The following is a 19,988-nucleotide window of genomic DNA, read 5'->3' as shown; positions in this document are numbered from 1 at the left end:
AGAGGAGTGGAAGAGAATGATATGTTGATTTTCAAAGCCTTCATGATTCCAGACTCTCAGTAAAACACTGTCATAAAAAGTAATCAGTAGTGATCACACTTAGAAGCGTTTCTAAAGGTTCTTGCCTTATAGCTCAATGATAATCCTTCGGCGCATCACTAAGACGGTATTTAAATTTGTATTTCAGGTAAACTTGAGGTATCTGGACATGAAACGGCCGAATATAACTTTTAAGCTTCTGAGAAAGCTGTATAGCTTTCCTTTGTAGCCGTATGGCTGCGCTCGGGTGGATGCCAATGAGTAATTACTCCCTTATAACTTTTAAGCTCGTGGGAATAACGCGGAACACGGTAAGTCACTCCTGGAGACTTCGAACAGTGATTGAGGGGCAACATGTAAGTTCAATGGCTCAATGGAGCGCAGTTCTCAGATAATCGGGACCCCCAAATGTAACGTATCATGGTGTTAACACCCAAAATGGCATTCACATCCAAAGCAAAAAAAAAAAAACCCGTTGCTATGGAAGACGGATAAACCTCAAAATGATCATGATACTGATTTCAGTATGCTGATGTCAAATGTAGTTTTACTGCAAGGAAATATTCAACAGCGGCATTTCCACCTGTCCCTGTCCAGAAATTTAGTCCTTCTGTCCGTTAGTACAATGATGCTACTAGAAAAGTAATAAAATAAAATACAGAAGAAAAAAAACTACCCTAAAATGTAATCAACACCTACGCCTGGCTATTCTAAGCAGGCGCCTCTAACCACTTGGCTTTCGACGCAACGCTGCAGGCGATGTTTAGCTGGTTTTTCTATGTATAGCCTCTGTAAAGAGCCCAGGGGGATTTCTGAGCTAGTCCTATGGCTCATAAAGTGTCCCCAGCGTTCCAAATCCTCTGATCGTAACAATTTCTCTTGTCCTGCCCCTTCGAGGGATAGTATTTCCAAGAATGATACAGCTGCCCTAATACACCCCTTAGAAGCGAACCGTCTGGGTTCTAAACTTCTGACAAAGGCGGTACAGTAGTTGGAAAAAGTAAGAGCCCTTCCCACTGTTCCGAGGCTGGCCACTTTGCATACTAATGTGACCGGACAAAGCCCTTCTGCTGTCGTGACCGGCAAACAGGGCTGGTCCCGAAGCCAAAAAAAGAAGAAAAAAAGCCGACGTAGAGGACGACAGGCACAGGAAAAACAAGGAAAATATAACGCAATTCCACGAAGAATAAGTGAACTATGGCATTGAATACGAAGGCGAAGCGACTGGTATAAAACCGCATGCGATTTATATGGCGTAGCGCGCGAGAGAGAGGAGGGTACGAAAATGGCGACGGTTCTTCTCCTTTTTTAGAGGTTGTTTGCACCCGGGCCAGAGGCCACGCTACACAAATGGGGAGTAGCTTTGACAACTTTGCGCCTGTCCCTCAGCCTTCTGTCGCATCTGCTCCGGCAGTACCGTTTAACCGGGTAGATATTTTGCCTACAGCGTCTCTGCCGACAAAATTTGCTCTTCCGACGCTCCTCAACCCTCTTACGGTCTACGGCCGCAGCCTGCTTGGCTGACAACGCGATGTCAGGAAAAAGACATTCGAATTCTTCTCGTCTGCGTTGTCTATGAGGTTAGAAAGTGTAAATTTAATCAAGTACCGCCTATTTATCCTTCGGAACACACAGAGTATATTTCTTTTTCATGCATTCTGCAGCGTTCAAAAACGCGTGTATGGCGTCCCTTGGACTTGCTCTTGCCTGCTCTAGCACGTGCTTGTAGTGTCTGCGTTTGTTTTTACGGTTGGCTGCATCGTTACGTGCAACAGTTGTGTGAACCGCAAACCAGAGCTCCTAGAGTGCGTTAAGTATATTTCGGGTTATCTGCCGTTGTAACATAATGCGCGGTGATAGGCTGACTGATTATTTTTTTTTTGCAGGACGACGTTTTCGCTCACCATGTGTCAGGCACACTTGAAGCCTACCAGACGCTTGATGATCTGGTGGAATATTACAAGGAAGGGAACATTCCAGGTCATCCTGATGCTGTGTACCTAATAACAGGGTATATGATGTGGCGCATTACCTGCCCTTCACAGCAAATACCTGTCTTTAGGCTACCACCATGGAGGGTGCTGTATGCAGCATGCCGTACTCACTCGCATATAGGTCGACCTTTTTTTTTCAGAAATGTTGCCCATAATTAGTTATAGACCTATATCCGTGATCAAAGAACATCGATATATATTCGTGACGCAGGTCTTCATCATCATCATGCGGGTGCACACAGTGAATTGCTGTGTGTACCCGCATTGCTCTTTCGTTCATTTCTGTGGTCTTATCGTGGTAGACAGCTTAGGAAGCAGTATATTTTGGCGTTCTGGGCAGGAGCGGTGATAGTAAAGCACGGGAGGTTTTGGAGGCTTACCACATAAGAAAAGGAGGAAAAAGTTGTGTCAGCGCTACATCTGTGAACCTTTTCAAAAATGAGATTTCATATCTTGAACGGTTCTGTCGATTGCACATCAGGTTTCTTTCTGCGCATGCCTAGGTTTCTGTATATCTGCTCGCTTTTCAGAGATTCAAGTCAGATGAAGTGTGCTCTTGTCCTACATCCTATGTGCATGTTTTTGAAAAGATATGGGTCGAATTATATTAGAATAATTTTTTTTTATTCCTCGGCGAGCAAAATGTATAGGGTCGACCTATATTCGTGGTCGACGTATATGCGAGTCAATGCGGCATTTGCCACGGAGACTTGCTTTAGGATTTATGACTATTTCCTTGACAGTGCCATTTTCTTGCAGCCGAGACTTGTCAAGCGTAAAAAATGGAGTTTTACGGAAAAGCGTATCAGGTAAGAGGCTGCCATTTTGTCATATATGTGCAGAAGCTGTTTTCACTGCGGCACACCGGGAGACAGAAAACATACATTTAGTTGCGGCACCAATCAATTATATTCGATAATTAGAACCTGAGTGTGTGGCAAGACATGCCGTTTCCACCTTAGTCCCAGTTTTTAAATGCCACACGGAGCAGACCAAACTATGCATGAAAGCAGCAACACCTGATAACATCGCTCATACAGAGAACCTCCAACACCAAATTTTTTTTTCATCACTGCGCATTGCTTTAGGTTTATCTCTGATTCTTGTTTTTTTCTCTGTTCTTGAGGTTGTCACATATAAGAATATCGAGTTAACGGTGGCATTAAACGCGATGCAGTGTGAGACAGTTTTAGGGGAGGTATGTCTTTAACTGCTGTACCGAGACATTTTTTTCGTCCCCGGTGTACAGCTCACGAGATGTTGCGCAGAAAAAAAATACATATTTAGTACTATTGACTCAATACATGATGAATACAATCAATAACGAAACCATATTAAATCAATTTTGCTGAATTCTACTTAATCCGAGTTCATCAGCTGAATCGAGAGACAAACTAAATCCAAACGAGCCGAACTCAGTGATACGAGTGCAATGAGTTCAATACCACCCCCTACCCCCATATATTATATATATATATATATATATATATATATATATATATATATAGCACAGTAAGATAAACGTACTTGGTTGCTAGAAATAAGATGCGAAATTAAGAAACGCTTCTTTTAAGTAAACATTTATTGGGAGTGGATGTTTCGGACAGTCTTGAAAAAGTCTTGAAAAACGACAGGCTCTGTCCGAAACGTCGACTCCCAATAAATGTTTACTTAAAAGAAGAGTTTCTTAATTTCGCATATATATATATATAAGATGCGAAATTGAGAAACGCTTCGTTTATTGGGAGTCGACGTTTCGGACAGAGCCTGTCCTTTTTGAAAAAGGACAGGCTCTGTCCGAAACGTCGACTCCCAATAAACGAAGCGTTTCTCAATTTCGCATCTTATTTTAAACTAGCAACCAAGTACGTTTACCTTGTAGTCAAGAGTTCGACGGAAATCCGTCTGGTCAGGCATGGTGATGCAATGAAGTGAAGTAGCAGTCACTGACCATAGTCATATCAAAGATACATATCAAAGATACAAGAACGAGCTGCACATCCAGCTACCACTGATTGTAGGACGTATCGAACACGAGCAGGCATTCCATACATGCCTGGTATCAGCGAAGCGCTGTCTCGTGTGTTCTCAAAATACGACTTGCGCGTGGCCCACATGCCTGTCAGCAAGCTGCGGAATCAGCTAATGAATGTGAAAGACCGACTACCAAATGAGCAGTTTCCAGGAGTCGTCTACAAAATACCGTGCCTGAACTGCAATCATGCCTACATCGGTGAGACAGGGAAGTTCTCAAGACGCATAAAGGACCACCAACGTGATGTGAAAAACGAAAAGCATGCCACAAATGCGCTGGCGGGTCATGCTCACGACACTGGCCACCAGATTGACTGGGGCAATGCCTCCATCTTATCTAAGGAGAGAAACCTGACGACGCGCCTTCTGCTGGAATCGCTATTCATCCAGACAACACAAGCAACATTAAACAAGAACGCTGGACCCATGCCAGGCATCTACGCCCGATCTTTACGTCACATTCTCCGGATATAAATTCGCCACCGCTCTTGTCCTGCTCACTGTGAACAAGAAACCCGTACGGGTTTCGAAACGTCTTTCTTTTTTCGACTATGGTCAGTGACTGCTACTTCACTTCATTGCATCACCATGCCTGACCAGACGGATTTCCGTCGAACTCTTGACTACATGAACTATCGGAGCATTTACGGACAAGACGTGGTCACCAAGATTCGTCGTTTTGTTTCACTAACTTCAAGAGTCGCAGCCTTCAAGACCCATCTAGACTTCAACCTGACATGCAGGTGGGAGAACCTGGTACCCAAGTCCCTCCGTCTCAAAACTCCCGTCCACTCCGTCTGGGGCCACCAGATCATTCAACAAGCCGAAAGGAAACTGGTACTTGCACGTGTTCAGGAATGCCGGCAGAAGATAAAGCGCCTCGAGACCGACTCGTTTTTCGCGCGGAGACAGCTCGAATACATTGTCCAAGAGCGCTTTCCGGACGTACAACTGCACGCCAACTACACGGCAGCGGTAAGAGAACGGCATTGCAAGGCATCGCATGAGAAGAAGATTGATGCTCTTCGGATTCCAAGAAAAGAGAACAAAAGACAGGTTTTGGTGAACCTCTCCTCCTACAAGCCAAGCGCAGCAGAAACCTCTGTCCTCTGCCGCGGTTTGAACTTTAATACAGATCGCCCACCAGAAAAGAAAAAGGTAATCTGTGCGGTTGAGCGTGCGGTAAGCCTGCTACCTATGAACGTCCGAAATGAAGCCCGCACTCGCGCCATTGGCGTTCTCTCGAAGTGGCGGCATAAGCACCTCTTCTCTGTGGCTGAGAAACGAGCCATACGCGACCTCAGAAGGAACCCGGAGATCGCCATCTTACCGGCAGACAAAGGGAATGCTACCGTCCTGCTCAACCGCAGTGAATACAATGACAAGATGATCGGTTTGCTGAACGACGCCACCTACTTGTCTGTACCACGCGATCCTACGGCCAGATTGCAAACGAAATTACAAGAACTGCTGGCGGACCTATTTAAGCTCGTGCCCCCGGATAACAAGAAACTTTACTACCGCCTCCTATGCACAAATGGTTCGGCTCCTGCTATATACGGTCTACCGAAGATCCACAAGCCTGGAGTGCCCCTACGCCCGATAGTGGACTTCACAAGGTCGCCACTGTATCGACTTTCGGGGTACCTCCACGAAGTGTTCAGCCCTTTATCCGGAAAGACTAGGACGTACATTGGGAATTCTTCAAATTTTGTTCAGAAACTGCATGACTTGGAATTGGACGCAGAGGACGTAATGGTCTCTTTCGACGTCACGGCACTCTTCACCAGTGTCCCGGTTGACCTAGCCGTTTCCACGTGCGAGGAAGCGTTGGAGAAGGACTGCAATCTGGCAAGTCGTACGCCCTTCGACGTTCCAGAGCTGAGCACACTGCTACGGTTCTGCCTAAGCAATACGTATTTTTCCTTTAATTCAAAATTCTACAAACAGACCCAAGGCACTGCGATGGGCGCTTCCATATCGGTCACCACAGCAAACCTCGTCATGGAAGCACTAGAGGACAAGGTATTGAATGCTTTCACTCCAGCACCCAAGGTCTTCTACCGGTATGTCGACGACTGTTTTTGCATATTAAGGAAAGAGGACGCGTCGCGGTTTCTACATGAACTAAACAGTGTCGAACCAAGCTTGAAGTTCACGGCCGAGTTTGAGCAACAAAACCGCCTTCCCTTCTTGGATGTCCTGGTCGAGCGGAGGGACAATCGCCTTTCGTTCTCTGTGTACAGAAAACCTACGCACACAGCCCAGTACTTAAATTTTCATTCAAATCATCCAGTTGCGCACAAAGCCTCCGTCGTCACATCACTGACCAAACGTGCGACACGTGTCTGCAAAGGCCAAGAAGATCTAGAAAAGGAGTTAAAAAGAGTGCACGAAGAACTGTCAGCCAACGGTTATCCGAGCCGCTTCATATCAAAGATACAAGAACGAGCTGCACATCCAGCTACCACTGATTGTAGGACGTATCGAACACGAGCAGGCATTCCATACATGCCTGGTATCAGCGAAGCGCTGTCTCGTGTGTTCTCAAAATACGACTTGCGCGTGGCCCACATGCCTGTCAGCAAGCTGCGGAATCAGCTAATGAATGTGAAAGACCGACTACCAAATGAGCAGTTTCCAGGAGTCGTCTACAAAATACCGTGCCTGAACTGCAATCATGCCTACATCGGTGAGACAGGGAAGTTCTCAAGACGCATAAAGGACCACCAACGTGATGTGAAAAACGAAAAGCATGCCACAAATGCGCTGGCGGGTCATGCTCACGACACTGGCCACCAGATTGACTGGGGCAATGCCTCCATCTTATCTAAGGAGAGAAACCTGACGACGCGCCTTCTGCTGGAATCGCTATTCATCCAGACAACACAAGCAACATTAAACAAGAACGCTGGACCCATGCCAGGCATCTACGCCCGATCTTTACGTCACATTCTCCGGATATAAATTCGCCACCGCTCTTGTCCTGCTCACTGTGAACAAGAAACCCGTACGGGTTTCGAAACGTCTTTCTTTTTTCGACTATGGTCAGTGACTGCTACTTCACTTCATTGTACGTTTACCTTATTGTGCTATATATATATGCTATATATATATATATATATATATATATAGCATGGTGCGCACGCCCATGCCGTCCCAGAGATTGCGCGGGCGATTTTACATGCATGGAAACGGCAGCACCCCATGTCTCGTTTCGCTGTAGCCGACGATACACTGCAACATCTTTTTAATGGGTTAGCATTCGAACCCCCGGGTTGAAAAAATCTGTTCGGCCGTCCGTCTAAAGTCTCAAGCACAGAGAAATCCCCTCTCCACTTTTAAGGGTGAGGAGGGAGCGGGAAAAATAGAGGGTAGGAGGCGACGGGTGGCGGCTCGGTAGTGGAGAGGAGGTACGGCGTGTCACGCTGCCGCTGTTGGATACTCGAGAGAGTGGAGGAGCGGAAGTGCGCCAGTCACATGGTGGTTTGACTGGATCGCGCAAACCGCTCGCACGGTCTGAAACCGTCAGCGGCAGCGGCTGCAGCGTTCAGAGGGCACTCTTAATACTAGCTCATTCTGTGACGCGCCATCTGCATTGATTGTCTATAATTTTTCTTTTAAGGACTAGGATACCATGGCACAGTCTGCACCAAGAAGGCAGCCGCCGAGGGTGAAGATATCCCTGGCACCTATCAAGGAGTTTACGCTATGGCCCATGAGCTAGGACACGTGTAAGGACCATTTTGCATGATGAAATTTACGCAGACTGATGGTGCGATCCCTTTCGTTTTCCTGCGAAGAGCACTGTTCTAGTCGCACGTAGGCTGCGACGCGGTATGGAAGCTTTGAGGCTAACCTATGGGGAGAATGATGACCCGTGGGCATGTGGTTGTCGTAGGAGGAGCTTGGATTGGGAGACTAGAAAAGAGTTTTTCAATTGCCGTGTTTATTTATTTGTTCATTCCGGCATCGCCAGTTAGGCATTACAGCAGGGGAGCTTTCATTCCAGAAGCAAATAATTGTACCAGGTATTTCTAGAGTCAAAGCGTGGTAAAAAGAATCAACCAATATAATTTGTATGCCATAACGTCGAAGATGGCTGTCTTGACGCAAACACACACAAAAAAGAATTAGACAAAACGTCACATTTAAAAGCAAGGGCTCTGACCTTCATATGGTGATTATTATTTCTTTGAGATGCATACCAAAGGTGGATTTATGTATTTCTCGCGACCAGTGCCAGTTTGGCAATGATATATTCTATACCAAAATTTGTGGGGTGTCCAGAGCAGGACCTCATAACCAGGTGAAAACGAAACGGCACGGTGGGTAAGATGATAGCGGACTTTGCAGGAGGCCTGGGAAGCTTCTGTGTTCCATGACGCAAGTTCACGGCATTGGGCGAGGCGGGAAGTAAATTGTTAGTGGAGGGGGGCTGAAGAGGGGATGTGGACCGAAAAGAAAGATGCCTCCATGACGAAGATAGGGGTCCGGTCATAAACGAGGAAAAAGGTCTAGTAGCGGGTTGTTCGTTGCAGCACAGTATTGCAGGAAAAGGTAACAAATGGGAGCATGGAGTCCTAGTGGGTATGGTCAGGTTGAATGTAAGCGGAAAGAATGTCCGAAAGGGTCCGATGGAAGCGTTCTGTGAGGCAAGCGGATATTTTGCGGGGTGGTAAGCGGATATTTTGTGGGCGGTATTTGAAGCATGAAGAACTTGCTCCAAGACGGCGAAAGGGAAGCCTTGCCACGGTCGCTGATGAGAACACGAGGGGCTCCGTGGCTCAGAAGAATGACGTGCAGAAAAAAAATGGGCTATCTCTGCAGCGGAGCCTGAAGGAAGAGCAGCAGTTTCTGTGTATCTGGTGTGGTGGTCCACGGCGGTGACGGTCCAGCGATTACCCGCCGGTATTAACGGCAGAGGTCCGTAAAGGTCAATGCGGACAACTTCAAACGGGGTGAATGGGCTGGGAAGGGGCTGGAGGAGGCCCGCAGGAGTAGACGTTGACCATTTACGGTGTTGGTAGGGATTATAGGAGGCGACGTATTTTGCAACGCTGGTCGAGAGGCCCGGCCAGATGTAGCGGCTTTTAAGGCGATCGTAAGTCTTCTGGAAACCTATGTGACCAAGTTTTTCAAGTTTGTTGATTAAGTCTAAGGTGTCAGGGTAGCAACATATGCATGCGTGCTCGCATGGATCGACGCTATGAAGTACAGTTGTCGTTTGCTCACTGAACCGAAATTTCGTCTGAGATAACCTAGAACCGAAGTCGCTTTCTTCGTTAAGCGATATATGTGCCTAGTTCATCCGATGGGCAAAGTGAAAAAGACAGTTAAGCAACTCAGTTACTTGAGGCAGGGTTCCCACTCTTGCGTAGCAACTGGGCATTTTTTACACTGTCTGCGCGATTACCATAGTCATCCCGCTTGTGTTAGAAAAACCATACTTAGCTTATCAGAAAAGCAAATGCATTTACTTAATATCGGAATGCGTTGTGTGTAGCAGTACTTATTGGTACGGGTAGGGCGAGAAAAAACATGAAATACCATGAGAATTCGATATGCTTGAATCATATGCTGAACTTCAATATACTGCGTATTTAAGAGCCAAATACAGAAGAAAAGTAGCGAGAAAAACGCTCGGCCTTGGATTCATCATCGCGAATAAAGGTTCCATGGTATTTTAAGGCAGATATGGAGCTATAACCTTTGCCGTTTCAGCGGTCGTACTTAAGAAAACAAATTTTTGACCGAGGTTTGAAAAGAAAGCCTGCTTTGCCAAGTCCATGGTGTGTTTAAAATTACTTTTTGTTTCACTGAGCAGATGAAATGAGTGGGAAAGTTATTTCTCTTATATTTATCATGTACCTCTATCTGACGGAGAGTCAGAGAACATAACAGAGTAGAACCGCGGTTTATCCGAACGCTTACTCGTCAGTACCCAACACGGCACAAACGCTTCGCGCGGTTGACTGTTTTTCTTTCAGTAAGTTACGTAATTCGACGAATGCGAAATTCTAGAAGCCCGTGTGGTGCGCGATGTCAGTGCAAGTTAAAGAAACCTAACTGATCGAAATTTCTGGAGTCCTTCACTATGGCGTCCATCACAGCCTGGCTGAAATAAAAGCTGGCTGAAAACACGCGAATCTTCGCCTCAAAGGCGCGATATGCTTTCTCGAGGTACCAGCTGTTCATGCGGAGTGGCAGGTAGTGCTTGCAGCTGTCGACATCACGAACTGGTAATGTACAGTTCAAGCTTGTGGCATGTTTAGAACCCGTGCAGCTCGGAGAAAGCTAGAGGAGAGATGGGCGCGCGCAGAGTGGGGAATTCAAGGGGCGAATTCGGGAATATGCGTTGCATAAAAAAGCTCTCGCCGAAAATCGCACAACAAAGTTGGGGACTGCATGCACCAAGTTTCTTTATTGTATTTGTATGTATACGTGAAAGTAGCCTCGGCATCCTGGAGGAACGGAAGCCAACTAATGCTGCTTCACGTACAGCCTCGGAGCAAACCACGACGGAAGCGCGAGGTGCCCGTGGTCTGCTGGCTACCTCATGAGCTACGAGGACGGAGGAACCAACAGGTACAGGCTCTCTGAGTGCAGTGAAGAAGAAATACGGGAGGTTGCCAGGTAAGCTCAAGTCTTTGGGCTTCTTGTCGAAGGCGTTTCATTCCAGAAAAAAAGAACACAAACAATAAAAGGTCGCACTCAAAAGCAATAAAATATCCTGCGCCCAACCTGGGACCGTGGACTGTCGACACTTACATCTTCTCTTTAATACAGAAAAGCTCGACACGCTTCACCTTATGTAACTACAACCACATTACCTCTGTTAAAGCTATGAAAAAAAAAATCTATCCCTGCCAGGCCTTGAACGCTGCATAAATGTATTGCGTATTTGTAAAATCTACCATCACCTCCAAGCTAAATCTCCAATTCGTAACTAGTTCAATCTATATCTCATCGCGAATCGGTCACTTTCGCAAAGCTCATAATACCACTTGTATCAGAAACTCTTTTCATCACTCAACTGGCTCACATCAGCTGACTGGAAGCGGCTTCAGCAAGACATCATGTCAGTTATATTTTTTTTTTTTGCGGAATTCAGTAAGCCACCTTTTATGTTGTAGCCTGTTTTACCTTATCGTCATGTTTCTGTTATTTCTGGTTTGTAGCAGCATAGCATAGTGGGCGAGTTGGCATTGTATCTTGAAAGAACGAAACAGCGCAACTAAAACGAAGGACCAGGGAAAGGAAAGACACGTACTAGCGCTGAACAACTGGCTGTTAAATCAGAAGAAAAGAAATGGTTAAACAACTAACCGCCGCTGGACAAGCTCATGTGATCTTCAAAAAAACATTAAAACAACCTATTTGCTGATTTGTGAACGTCTACAGGCATCCATCTCCTTCCAAAAGTCGGATCTCGCTAATAAGTAAAACCCACGGATGTGCTGCTTTGAATTGCTTTGGTGCTTCGTATTGTTTGGTTTCATGATTTTATGGTTTTACAGTGGAATTGCCTTCCAGAAAATGTTCAGTTCATTACAGATGATCGTAACCTTTCTCCCTGTTCACCACGTCACACCTTCTGAAGTAGCCTGCTTTTGATTGATTTCATATTTCGGTTTACATTTAGTTTTTTTTCGTGTTTTTTACGCTTTGGCATGTGCTTGGAACACTAACGTCTGTAATGCTTTCATGCAATTCAGGGTAAGTAAAGTGAAACCAGAGGCGACTAATGCAAAACACTCAAAAATCTTCCAAGAAACATTAGAATTAGAACATTAGAAAGAATTTACGTCACGAATTATTAAACACAGCAGCTCGCGGTAGCGAGCACCAACCTTCCAATCCGAAATCTGAGCAACAGTTGCAGGCGCGTTGCCTTTCAATTAGTTCATATATAGTCGAATGTCAGACGTTGAAAGCGACTAAAAATATGGCTCACTAATTGACATGAAAAACATTCCTGGACAGGTGTATGACATCAATTATTTTTTGTTTGATTAAATATATGACAACAAAATAAACGGCAAAATGTTCGGAACATTTCCGCATATGTCGGCGTTAACTCATTAAAGCTCTCGTGTCAAACCCTTAAGGCGGAGCTTAAGTGTCTCCCATTTTTTTGACAGCATTTGGGGACGGGTGTACAGCGTGTACACCCTTACATTAAGTAAGGGTGAATAGTGCATAGGTATGAACGGCTGATGCATTTTAGGCTTTAGCAGGGATATAGGTCGACAGGCTGTTTAATGAATGCGGCACATGCAGAAACGAAACAAATCATAACGGGCGGTATTCGACATCGTCAATAATCACACCAGAATAGACTTTCACACTTTTATGCAGTATAACAGAACACGACAAACTCGGCACAAACACGATAATCAGTTGCAGTTCCCAACAAATGCAGAACCACAGCATACAAGCTGTCGTTCTTTCCAAGAACGACAGCTGATTGGAATGCATTACCTCGCGAACTGGTCACCTTATCGTCAGCCGAAACATTTTTTTCTGCAATCAGCCCCAGTCAGTCAAGTTAGGGAATTTGGTTCGATTCTGGAGTGTTGCCCTTGTCGTGTGTCGTTTTGTATTTTAATGTAAAGTGTTTGTTACTCGTCTATTATTTGTGTTGTGCGGCAGAAATTTTGTTTCCTACCCGCAGGCCTTCTTTTTTCTTTTTTTTTGGTTGTTTGCTGTTGACAAAGCACTGTGCAATTGTATCTCCACTCCTGCCTTGGCCACCAAAAGGCGGCTGGCCGTATTGAATAAATAAAATAAATAAATAAATAAAAGTAGAAAAGACGAGGTGAGCGTGTAAATGTTCTTGCTTTGAATTATCGTGTACGATTGCACCTAAAAGCTCAATTTTCTATCTAAGAGCACATAAGAAGACATTTGTTACATTAGACAACTTTATACCAGCAGATTATGGAGTATTCAAAGGTTTGAAAGCGTAATGACATGTTTGAGAGGAGAAGCGCTCCTTCGAGCGGCGAGAGTATTAAAATAAATCACTCCGGTCTAACTCGTACGGACCTCCACACTTCGTTATTCCCTGCAGGAAGCTTCCTGATGCTTGTCTGCGAGAAACATTCAATACGACGTACATGGATCAGCACAGAGACGTTCCCGGCCAAAAAGTAGCTGAACTCGATTACTGCCGAAAGGTCCTCAAAGAAAATGGAATAAGGAATAAAGTCACTGTTGAAAAGGTGAGTTGCGCAAAGGCGAGCCACTTTCCGTCTTTCGTTCCATAATACACTTATGGAGGAACCAGAAGTCGCGCTGTTATGCAAACTCATAGCGAAATCTACCTACGATGAAAATGATAGATGCAAGTTTGTGAGATAAAAGCAGCGCAACTTCGATTCAGGAATAGACTGAGATATCGATTATTTTATCTGAGATCAGGCAACGCACTTAGGCAGAAACCCAGCAGGAAGTGGTGTAAAAAAATGGTTAATTGAGGCGCGGCGCCTGCACATTGCAGGTAAACGCTCCAATGATAGGCATTTTTGTTCCTTACTGTTTTCTGCCTATATATTCACTTTGCGGAGCATATAACTCCAAGGCTGTTTTATCTACTATGAGCTAATTTATTTTGTTGCACTTATACGACCACAGTGCAACTCAAGACTCTGTTTTTCTTTTTAAATTTGTGAATTTTCAATTTCTTGCACTAAGTTTTCTTGTTGCTCTAGATATGTCAAAGCCGCCATGGTGGCTCAGTGCTTATGATGCTCGGCTGCTGACCCAAAAGACGCGGGCTCGATTTCGGCCGTGGCGGTCGCATTTCAATGGAGGCGAAATGCTAGAGGCCCGTGTGCTGTGCAATGTCAATGCACGCTAAAGATCCCCAGGTGGTTTAAATTATCTGGAGCCTTCACTACAGCGTACCTCATAGCCTGAGTCGCTTTGGGACGTTAAACAGCCATAAACCAATCTAGATATGTCAACAGACACCCCGTCGGAAAAATTCAAAATCGGAATTTGTGCTTTCAGAAAAGAGATTCCAAGAACGTCTTAACCTATTGAGCGTCAGTAGAAACGCAACGAACGTTGAGCCAGCTTCTGCCACATTTTCTTAACTTTGCAGCCTTTCGAGAAGATGCAGAAGAAAAATACACAACGAAAACAGCGGAAACTTCGCAGAAAGGGGAGACGAGACACAGGCGCTGACCAAAGACTGAAATTTTATTGCTCTGACACATCGGTAAATATACTCAAGACATCAAAAACAACAAGGCGCGATTGTCTACGATTCATGTTTATGATTCTTGTTGTTGTTGACGCCTTGAGTATATTTACCGATGTTTCAGAGCAATAAAATTTCAGTTGTTGGTCAGCGCCTGTGTCTCGTCTCCCCTTTCTGCGTCCTTCGTGAAGTTTGCGCTGTTCTCGTTGTGATGGAAAATCAACTAGCTCGTGATGTGTTCTTCAAGAAAAATACATTGTAGAAAACATGAGAGAAGCCAACAGCCACTGAAACCAAGGGGCACAGGGGATTTTTAATTTTATTTATTTATTTTGTGCTGTTGATCAATTTATATTACTGAATATGTTATCGCTTAAAGCTAATTGATTAGAAAAGCAGAAGAAAAAACAACCACATGCCGCCGGTGGGATCCGAACCCACGACCTCCGAATTACGCGTCCGGTGCTCTACCGCTACAGACAGTGAGATTTTGTGAGAGTGATCATAAAATCGCCTAGAATATGGTAAAAAAAATTCCTATAGATATGTCAAGGGTAAAAAAAAACAATTTTTTTTTGCAGAAAGCGGCGTCTCCCTTTCGCAGTTCACAGGCTAAAGGAGCTCTGTCCACAGATGGCGTGAGCCTCAGAGTATCGCCGCCGTCATTGCTGCTAGATCTTTTTGCGCTTTAAGTCACGAGATCATCGAGGTCCTGTGCCTGAAGTGGGAGGATCTCATCGTGTGGCAGCAGAAGCACATTTTGCATCTTTGTGTCTTGTTCTCTCATTTAAGGCTCCCGTTAAGCGAAAAACGCAGCGTCCGGCCTTGTTGCGTCGCGAAACTGGGGATTAGTGGAAAGGGCTTGACGTCACGCCGAGTGGCGGCATTGAAGAGTTATTAAAATATTACATAAAGTGTGTTTGCAGGGTCGCAAATTTAATCAAACGTCATTACAACATGTACGTAAATGAAATGCGCCGGCAAGAAAATTGGTATAATTAGTGGGAAATAGTGCCCTTGAACTTTGGATTGCGAGTCAGACCCTCTAGGAGCCCAGACCTTTGGGCTAGTTGGTTCATAGCAGACACGTACAAGCGCTAAAAAACACGGACAGAGAAGAGACTTGGACAACAGACCCTCTACCCCTATACGCCCCACAGGCACTGCTCGAGCAAAATATTAGAGCACGCATGTTTTCGGAAAAAAGATTATTGCAGCTATATCTCGCTACGCAGTCGTTATCAGCGGATAGAGAATGCGTGTCCCCTTACAGATCAGCATATTCCAGGGGACTTACTTATGTAACTGCGCCCCGCCGCGGTGGCTCAGTGGTTACGGCGCTCGGCTGCTGTGCCGAAAGACGCTGGTTCGATTGGAGTGAAGCCCAGTTTAATGGCTACAGATATAACGAATGCTCGCTTATTACGAGCGGGTGTAGGGCTACCGGGAAAATATGCATAAGGACAACGGAAATTCGTCGCAGATACAGCGAACAATTCTGGCCACACTACTCGGTTATAGCGAACGAGGGGGCGTGTTGAACTACCCCGAGGTTGTAGAGGTCGTTCTTTCGCTAAGCACGCAGATGAAATAGCGCCTCTCAACCTTAGCCGCCGCGGTTGCTCAGTGGTTATGGTGTTCGACTGCTGACCCGAAAGACGCGGGTTCGATCCCGGCTGCGGAGCTTGAATTTCAATGGGGGCGAAATTCTAGAGGCCCGTGTGCTGTGCGATGTCAGTGCACGTTAAAGGACCCCAGGTGGTCGAAATTTCCGTAGCCCTTCACTACGGCGTCCCTAAGAGCCTGAGTTGCTTTGGGACGTTAAACCCCAATAAACCAATAAACCAAACCAATTACGTAACTGCGTTGAAATAATATCTTTCCCTCATACTCGTGTCCAGTAAACTTTTGATCGCAATAGTACGTACGGCGTAGTTTCAGAACGGTTTTATATGTAAGTCGAGTTGTCTTTCACATAATGTCGTAGCTGACAACTGCATGCTAATGAGTATATATGTGGTTAGAGAGACACTAATTAAGAGAGTAATGATTCGGCAGTTAGCAAAGGACATCCCGGTGAGGTGAGAGCGTACGCGAACGACTGTGTGCATCACACTGGTGTGTCATGTGATCTGGTAGCATTAGTAGAGCACGTGATCGGGTCGCGTGCCAATGAGATGGCGTGGAGTCGCTGACGGGGCCCATTAACGCTACCACGTCAGGCCCTTGAAAGCGTAGATTGGGTGTTCCCCAGACTCTTTACCTTTGCTGCCGCGTTTGGTTAGGGCCGAAGGACTAATGGAAACAAAGTAAAGCACGTTAAAGAAGGTTTAGAGACTTCATGAGAGCAATTTGTTGAGACGAAGTAGTAATTCATTCCACCAACGTTTGTTAAAGAGTTTTTCTCTCTATTTCAGCCCGCGGATTTAGCCAGCAGGTGCAAAATGGACTGCTGCTTCCAGATAGGCTTCCGGATTTGGTGCCAAACAGAGGACATTCCAGAGGGTATGCAATGTAGCGACCAAAAGGTAACTAACTGCATTGCTTCCAAGCGGTTCTTGTTTAATTAAAGCTACAGGCTTGAACGTTAACACCTGTGAACCTTGCACCGGTGTAGAAATCAAAAAATACTGGCCGTTCTTGACTATTTACTGGAAGTAGGCAAATCTATGTGGTGTTTAAAACATTACGAAACATTGGGAAACCTTAGTCGTTACTAAAATCTTGCGAGTATTTAAAAGCCTGACGAATTTTCTGTTTTAAAATTCCTGCTTGCTAAACAGCCGAAATATTTACAGGATATTAAGCTTTTTTATGCACTAAACTTCCCGAAGCGATATGATGGTTGGTCTCGTCATGTAGAAGATACCGCTATTGGGGTACTGTTAGCTTTAATGTCATCTTAGCACAATAAAGTGTGTTGTGCACATTTGCTCCTGACCAAAATATAAATAAACAAGGCGTTAGCTGAACGTGCTCTCTACATCAAATGATGCCTGAACAAGGCAATTGCAATGAGAATGATTAAGAGAGATCTTAGTTGGGGCAGAATAAATTCTATATAACTTAATTTTCACTTCCGTGCCCCCAAATTGCGTGGAAATATTGAGTGCAACTGTACTTCCTCCACGGCAGTTATTTCCGTCTTTCTGCAGTCACCTTTGAGTTATTCTGTTCGCATTTCATTTCACGCTCATTGTAAATAGTGTTTTAAAAATCAATGTGACGCAGTCACTATAAACTTTAATGGCATACCCTCCGCGTTGGCTCAGTGGTTACGGCGCTCGGCTGGTGACCCGAAAGACGCGGGTTCGATCCCGGCCGCGATGGTAGAATTTCGATGGAGGCTAAATTCTAGAAACCCGTGTGTTGTGCGATGTTAGTGCATGTTAAAGAACCCCAGGTGGTAGAAATTTCCGGAGCCCTTCACCACGGCGTCTCTCATAGCCTGAGTCGCTTTGGGACGTTAAATGTCAATAAGCCAATAAAGCTTTGATGTCATATGCCAAATGCAGTGAGCCCAAGCTGTCTCACGTAGGAGGTCCCTTCAGAAAGTGTCCGAGCTTGTTTATTTTATTAAAAGTATGTGATTGTGCGTAACTACGCAGCACTCTCGTTTTAAGTGACCTATTGCGGAACTCATACGAGAAATATTGTTCATAGTTTTCAAAGCATGCTATAAGGCCACGTTTCCAGTTGTTTGTTATGTAGCCGGTACTCATTCGAAAAGCCAGGAGTCGCACAGAAAGATATTCGGACTACTGCGGGACAGAAAAAAGAATTCTTCAGGCTATTCTGTAGCGTAAAAAATGGGGTCAAGGCGTGATAAACAAACAAGCCAATCAAGTAGCTGCGTCACTATTAATAAAACGTCAATACTGAGCGTTACCTGCGAAAACTTGCCGCTGGGGGCCTAACGAAGATGCGAGCGATGGTTCGCGCATGCGCACTAGTGTTTTAGAAGTAGTATCCAATGAGGACGATGCGCAGGAATATTCGAAACAATGAGTGGCAGGCCAAACGGCAGCTTTCTGACAAACTAAATGTTGTTGTCAGACACTTCATAAAAAGCCTCACTATTTAATAGACAGCCTTATTGAGAGACTGGCTAGCGGCTTTTGGTTGTCCTACTGCCTTTCTTCATTTTCTGTCGTCAGGGATCTGATCTTCTTGCTCTCTATCCGTCGTAATGTCTAATAGAGCAACATAGAAAGTGAGTAACAAGAAACTGAGGAACAAAATAACAAGACACAGAATTGTGCGACATTATAACTGCTCTATATCTGACACAATAAACATGAACTATGTAGTAAAAAGCAAGCTGAAATAAATAAACCAATCTTTTCTACGTCTCCTGCCCATCAAAATCGCGAGCCATCTTGCTTCTTTCAAATCAACATTTTTGTTGAGCTATCTATGTCAGTTATCATCCTGAGAAGAGCAATGCCTTTCTAAAGAGAAATGTCGTTCAGTGTAAATGCTTTACTATGGGTTTACCTACGCCTTTAGAAAAGAGGGAGTGAAGACGGCTTGTGTAAGCCTTCCTTCCTGAAAAGCAACTCTTTTTTTTTCTTTCAGACATGCAGAAGGGGAGTCTGTGGACATCATAAATGGGCCGCAGAGTAGTGGTACGGGCTCTTTTTCAGTTGCCGTAATAAAAAAGTAATGGGATCTTCATCTCACAGACACTGTGGTGGTTGGCTTCTTGTCGCTGCATCAGCATCGCTAGTAAAACTCCTGCCTTTCCTCAATAAGCGGTTGCGCTGCGGCTGTTGGGCAATTTAATTTCAAAAATAGTATTAAATGTTACGACAAGTAGCCTTAATTCCTGTACGAAATCGGCATCTTGCTTGCCTATGTATATCTCCGAAGGGTGCACCTTTTGCTAGATTTCGGATATAGCTATGAACAGGGGAGGATGCAGGCGAATAAGTAAACGCGTTGAAACCATATTTTCACTGGCGGCGTGGTTCCTCCGCTTTTGTTGTTAGCTATACAAAGGGACATAGTAAATGACAAATTTCACAAAACCAGCGCATGAAATAAAATTGAGTAATAGCCTACATTTATATTTTCCGAAATAGGAATTGCAGTTTTGCGCTAACATTGCCGGAATAATCAACTTACCGGCCTTCGCAGAAAAAAATAATTAAATATAAAAAGCTGAGAAACTGCCAATAATGGCGTTTAACAAAATATTTTGCTGCTAGTATTCCAGCCGGTGAAAGGAATTCTTCGCCTGTAAAACCCGAGGTCCCGCCACTTACAAAATAGATGTCCTGACAGGCGCTGCAGTTACTGGCATGGAGCCCTCCTAGCTAACAGGGCACCTTTTGAAGGCTGTGGGTGTAGGGTAGGCAGGCGTCTTCAATTCCATGAAAGTCCAGCTCATTATCGCGACTACTGAGGTTGCCTCAGGAAGTGAAGTGCGATTTCCACAGTCGCATCTCAGCCGTACTGACGAAGGGCGCCTGATAAACATCACTCAAATACGTACATGTGCTGTCCTCAGGTTCTAATTTGCCGCCCCGCTAAATGATTAACTTTCTAGATGCACAAAGTGCGCATACAAAACTCCTCACGAATGCACTCATTCTGTACAAAGCCTTTTTCGCAAACTCAAACGTCGGAGCTCAGCAAATACTGAGGAAGATTACTTCTTCAACGATGGAGCAGCTTGCGCCGCTGAGCACTCGTCCTGCTGAAATAGG

Source organism: Amblyomma mixtum, chromosome 9, assembly GCF_055824585.1.
Source record: "Amblyomma mixtum isolate Tamu chromosome 9, ASM5582458v1, whole genome shotgun sequence".
NCBI classification, from domain to species: Eukaryota; Metazoa; Arthropoda; class Arachnida; order Ixodida; family Ixodidae; genus Amblyomma; species Amblyomma mixtum.
This window is presented reverse-complemented; position numbering follows the sequence as displayed.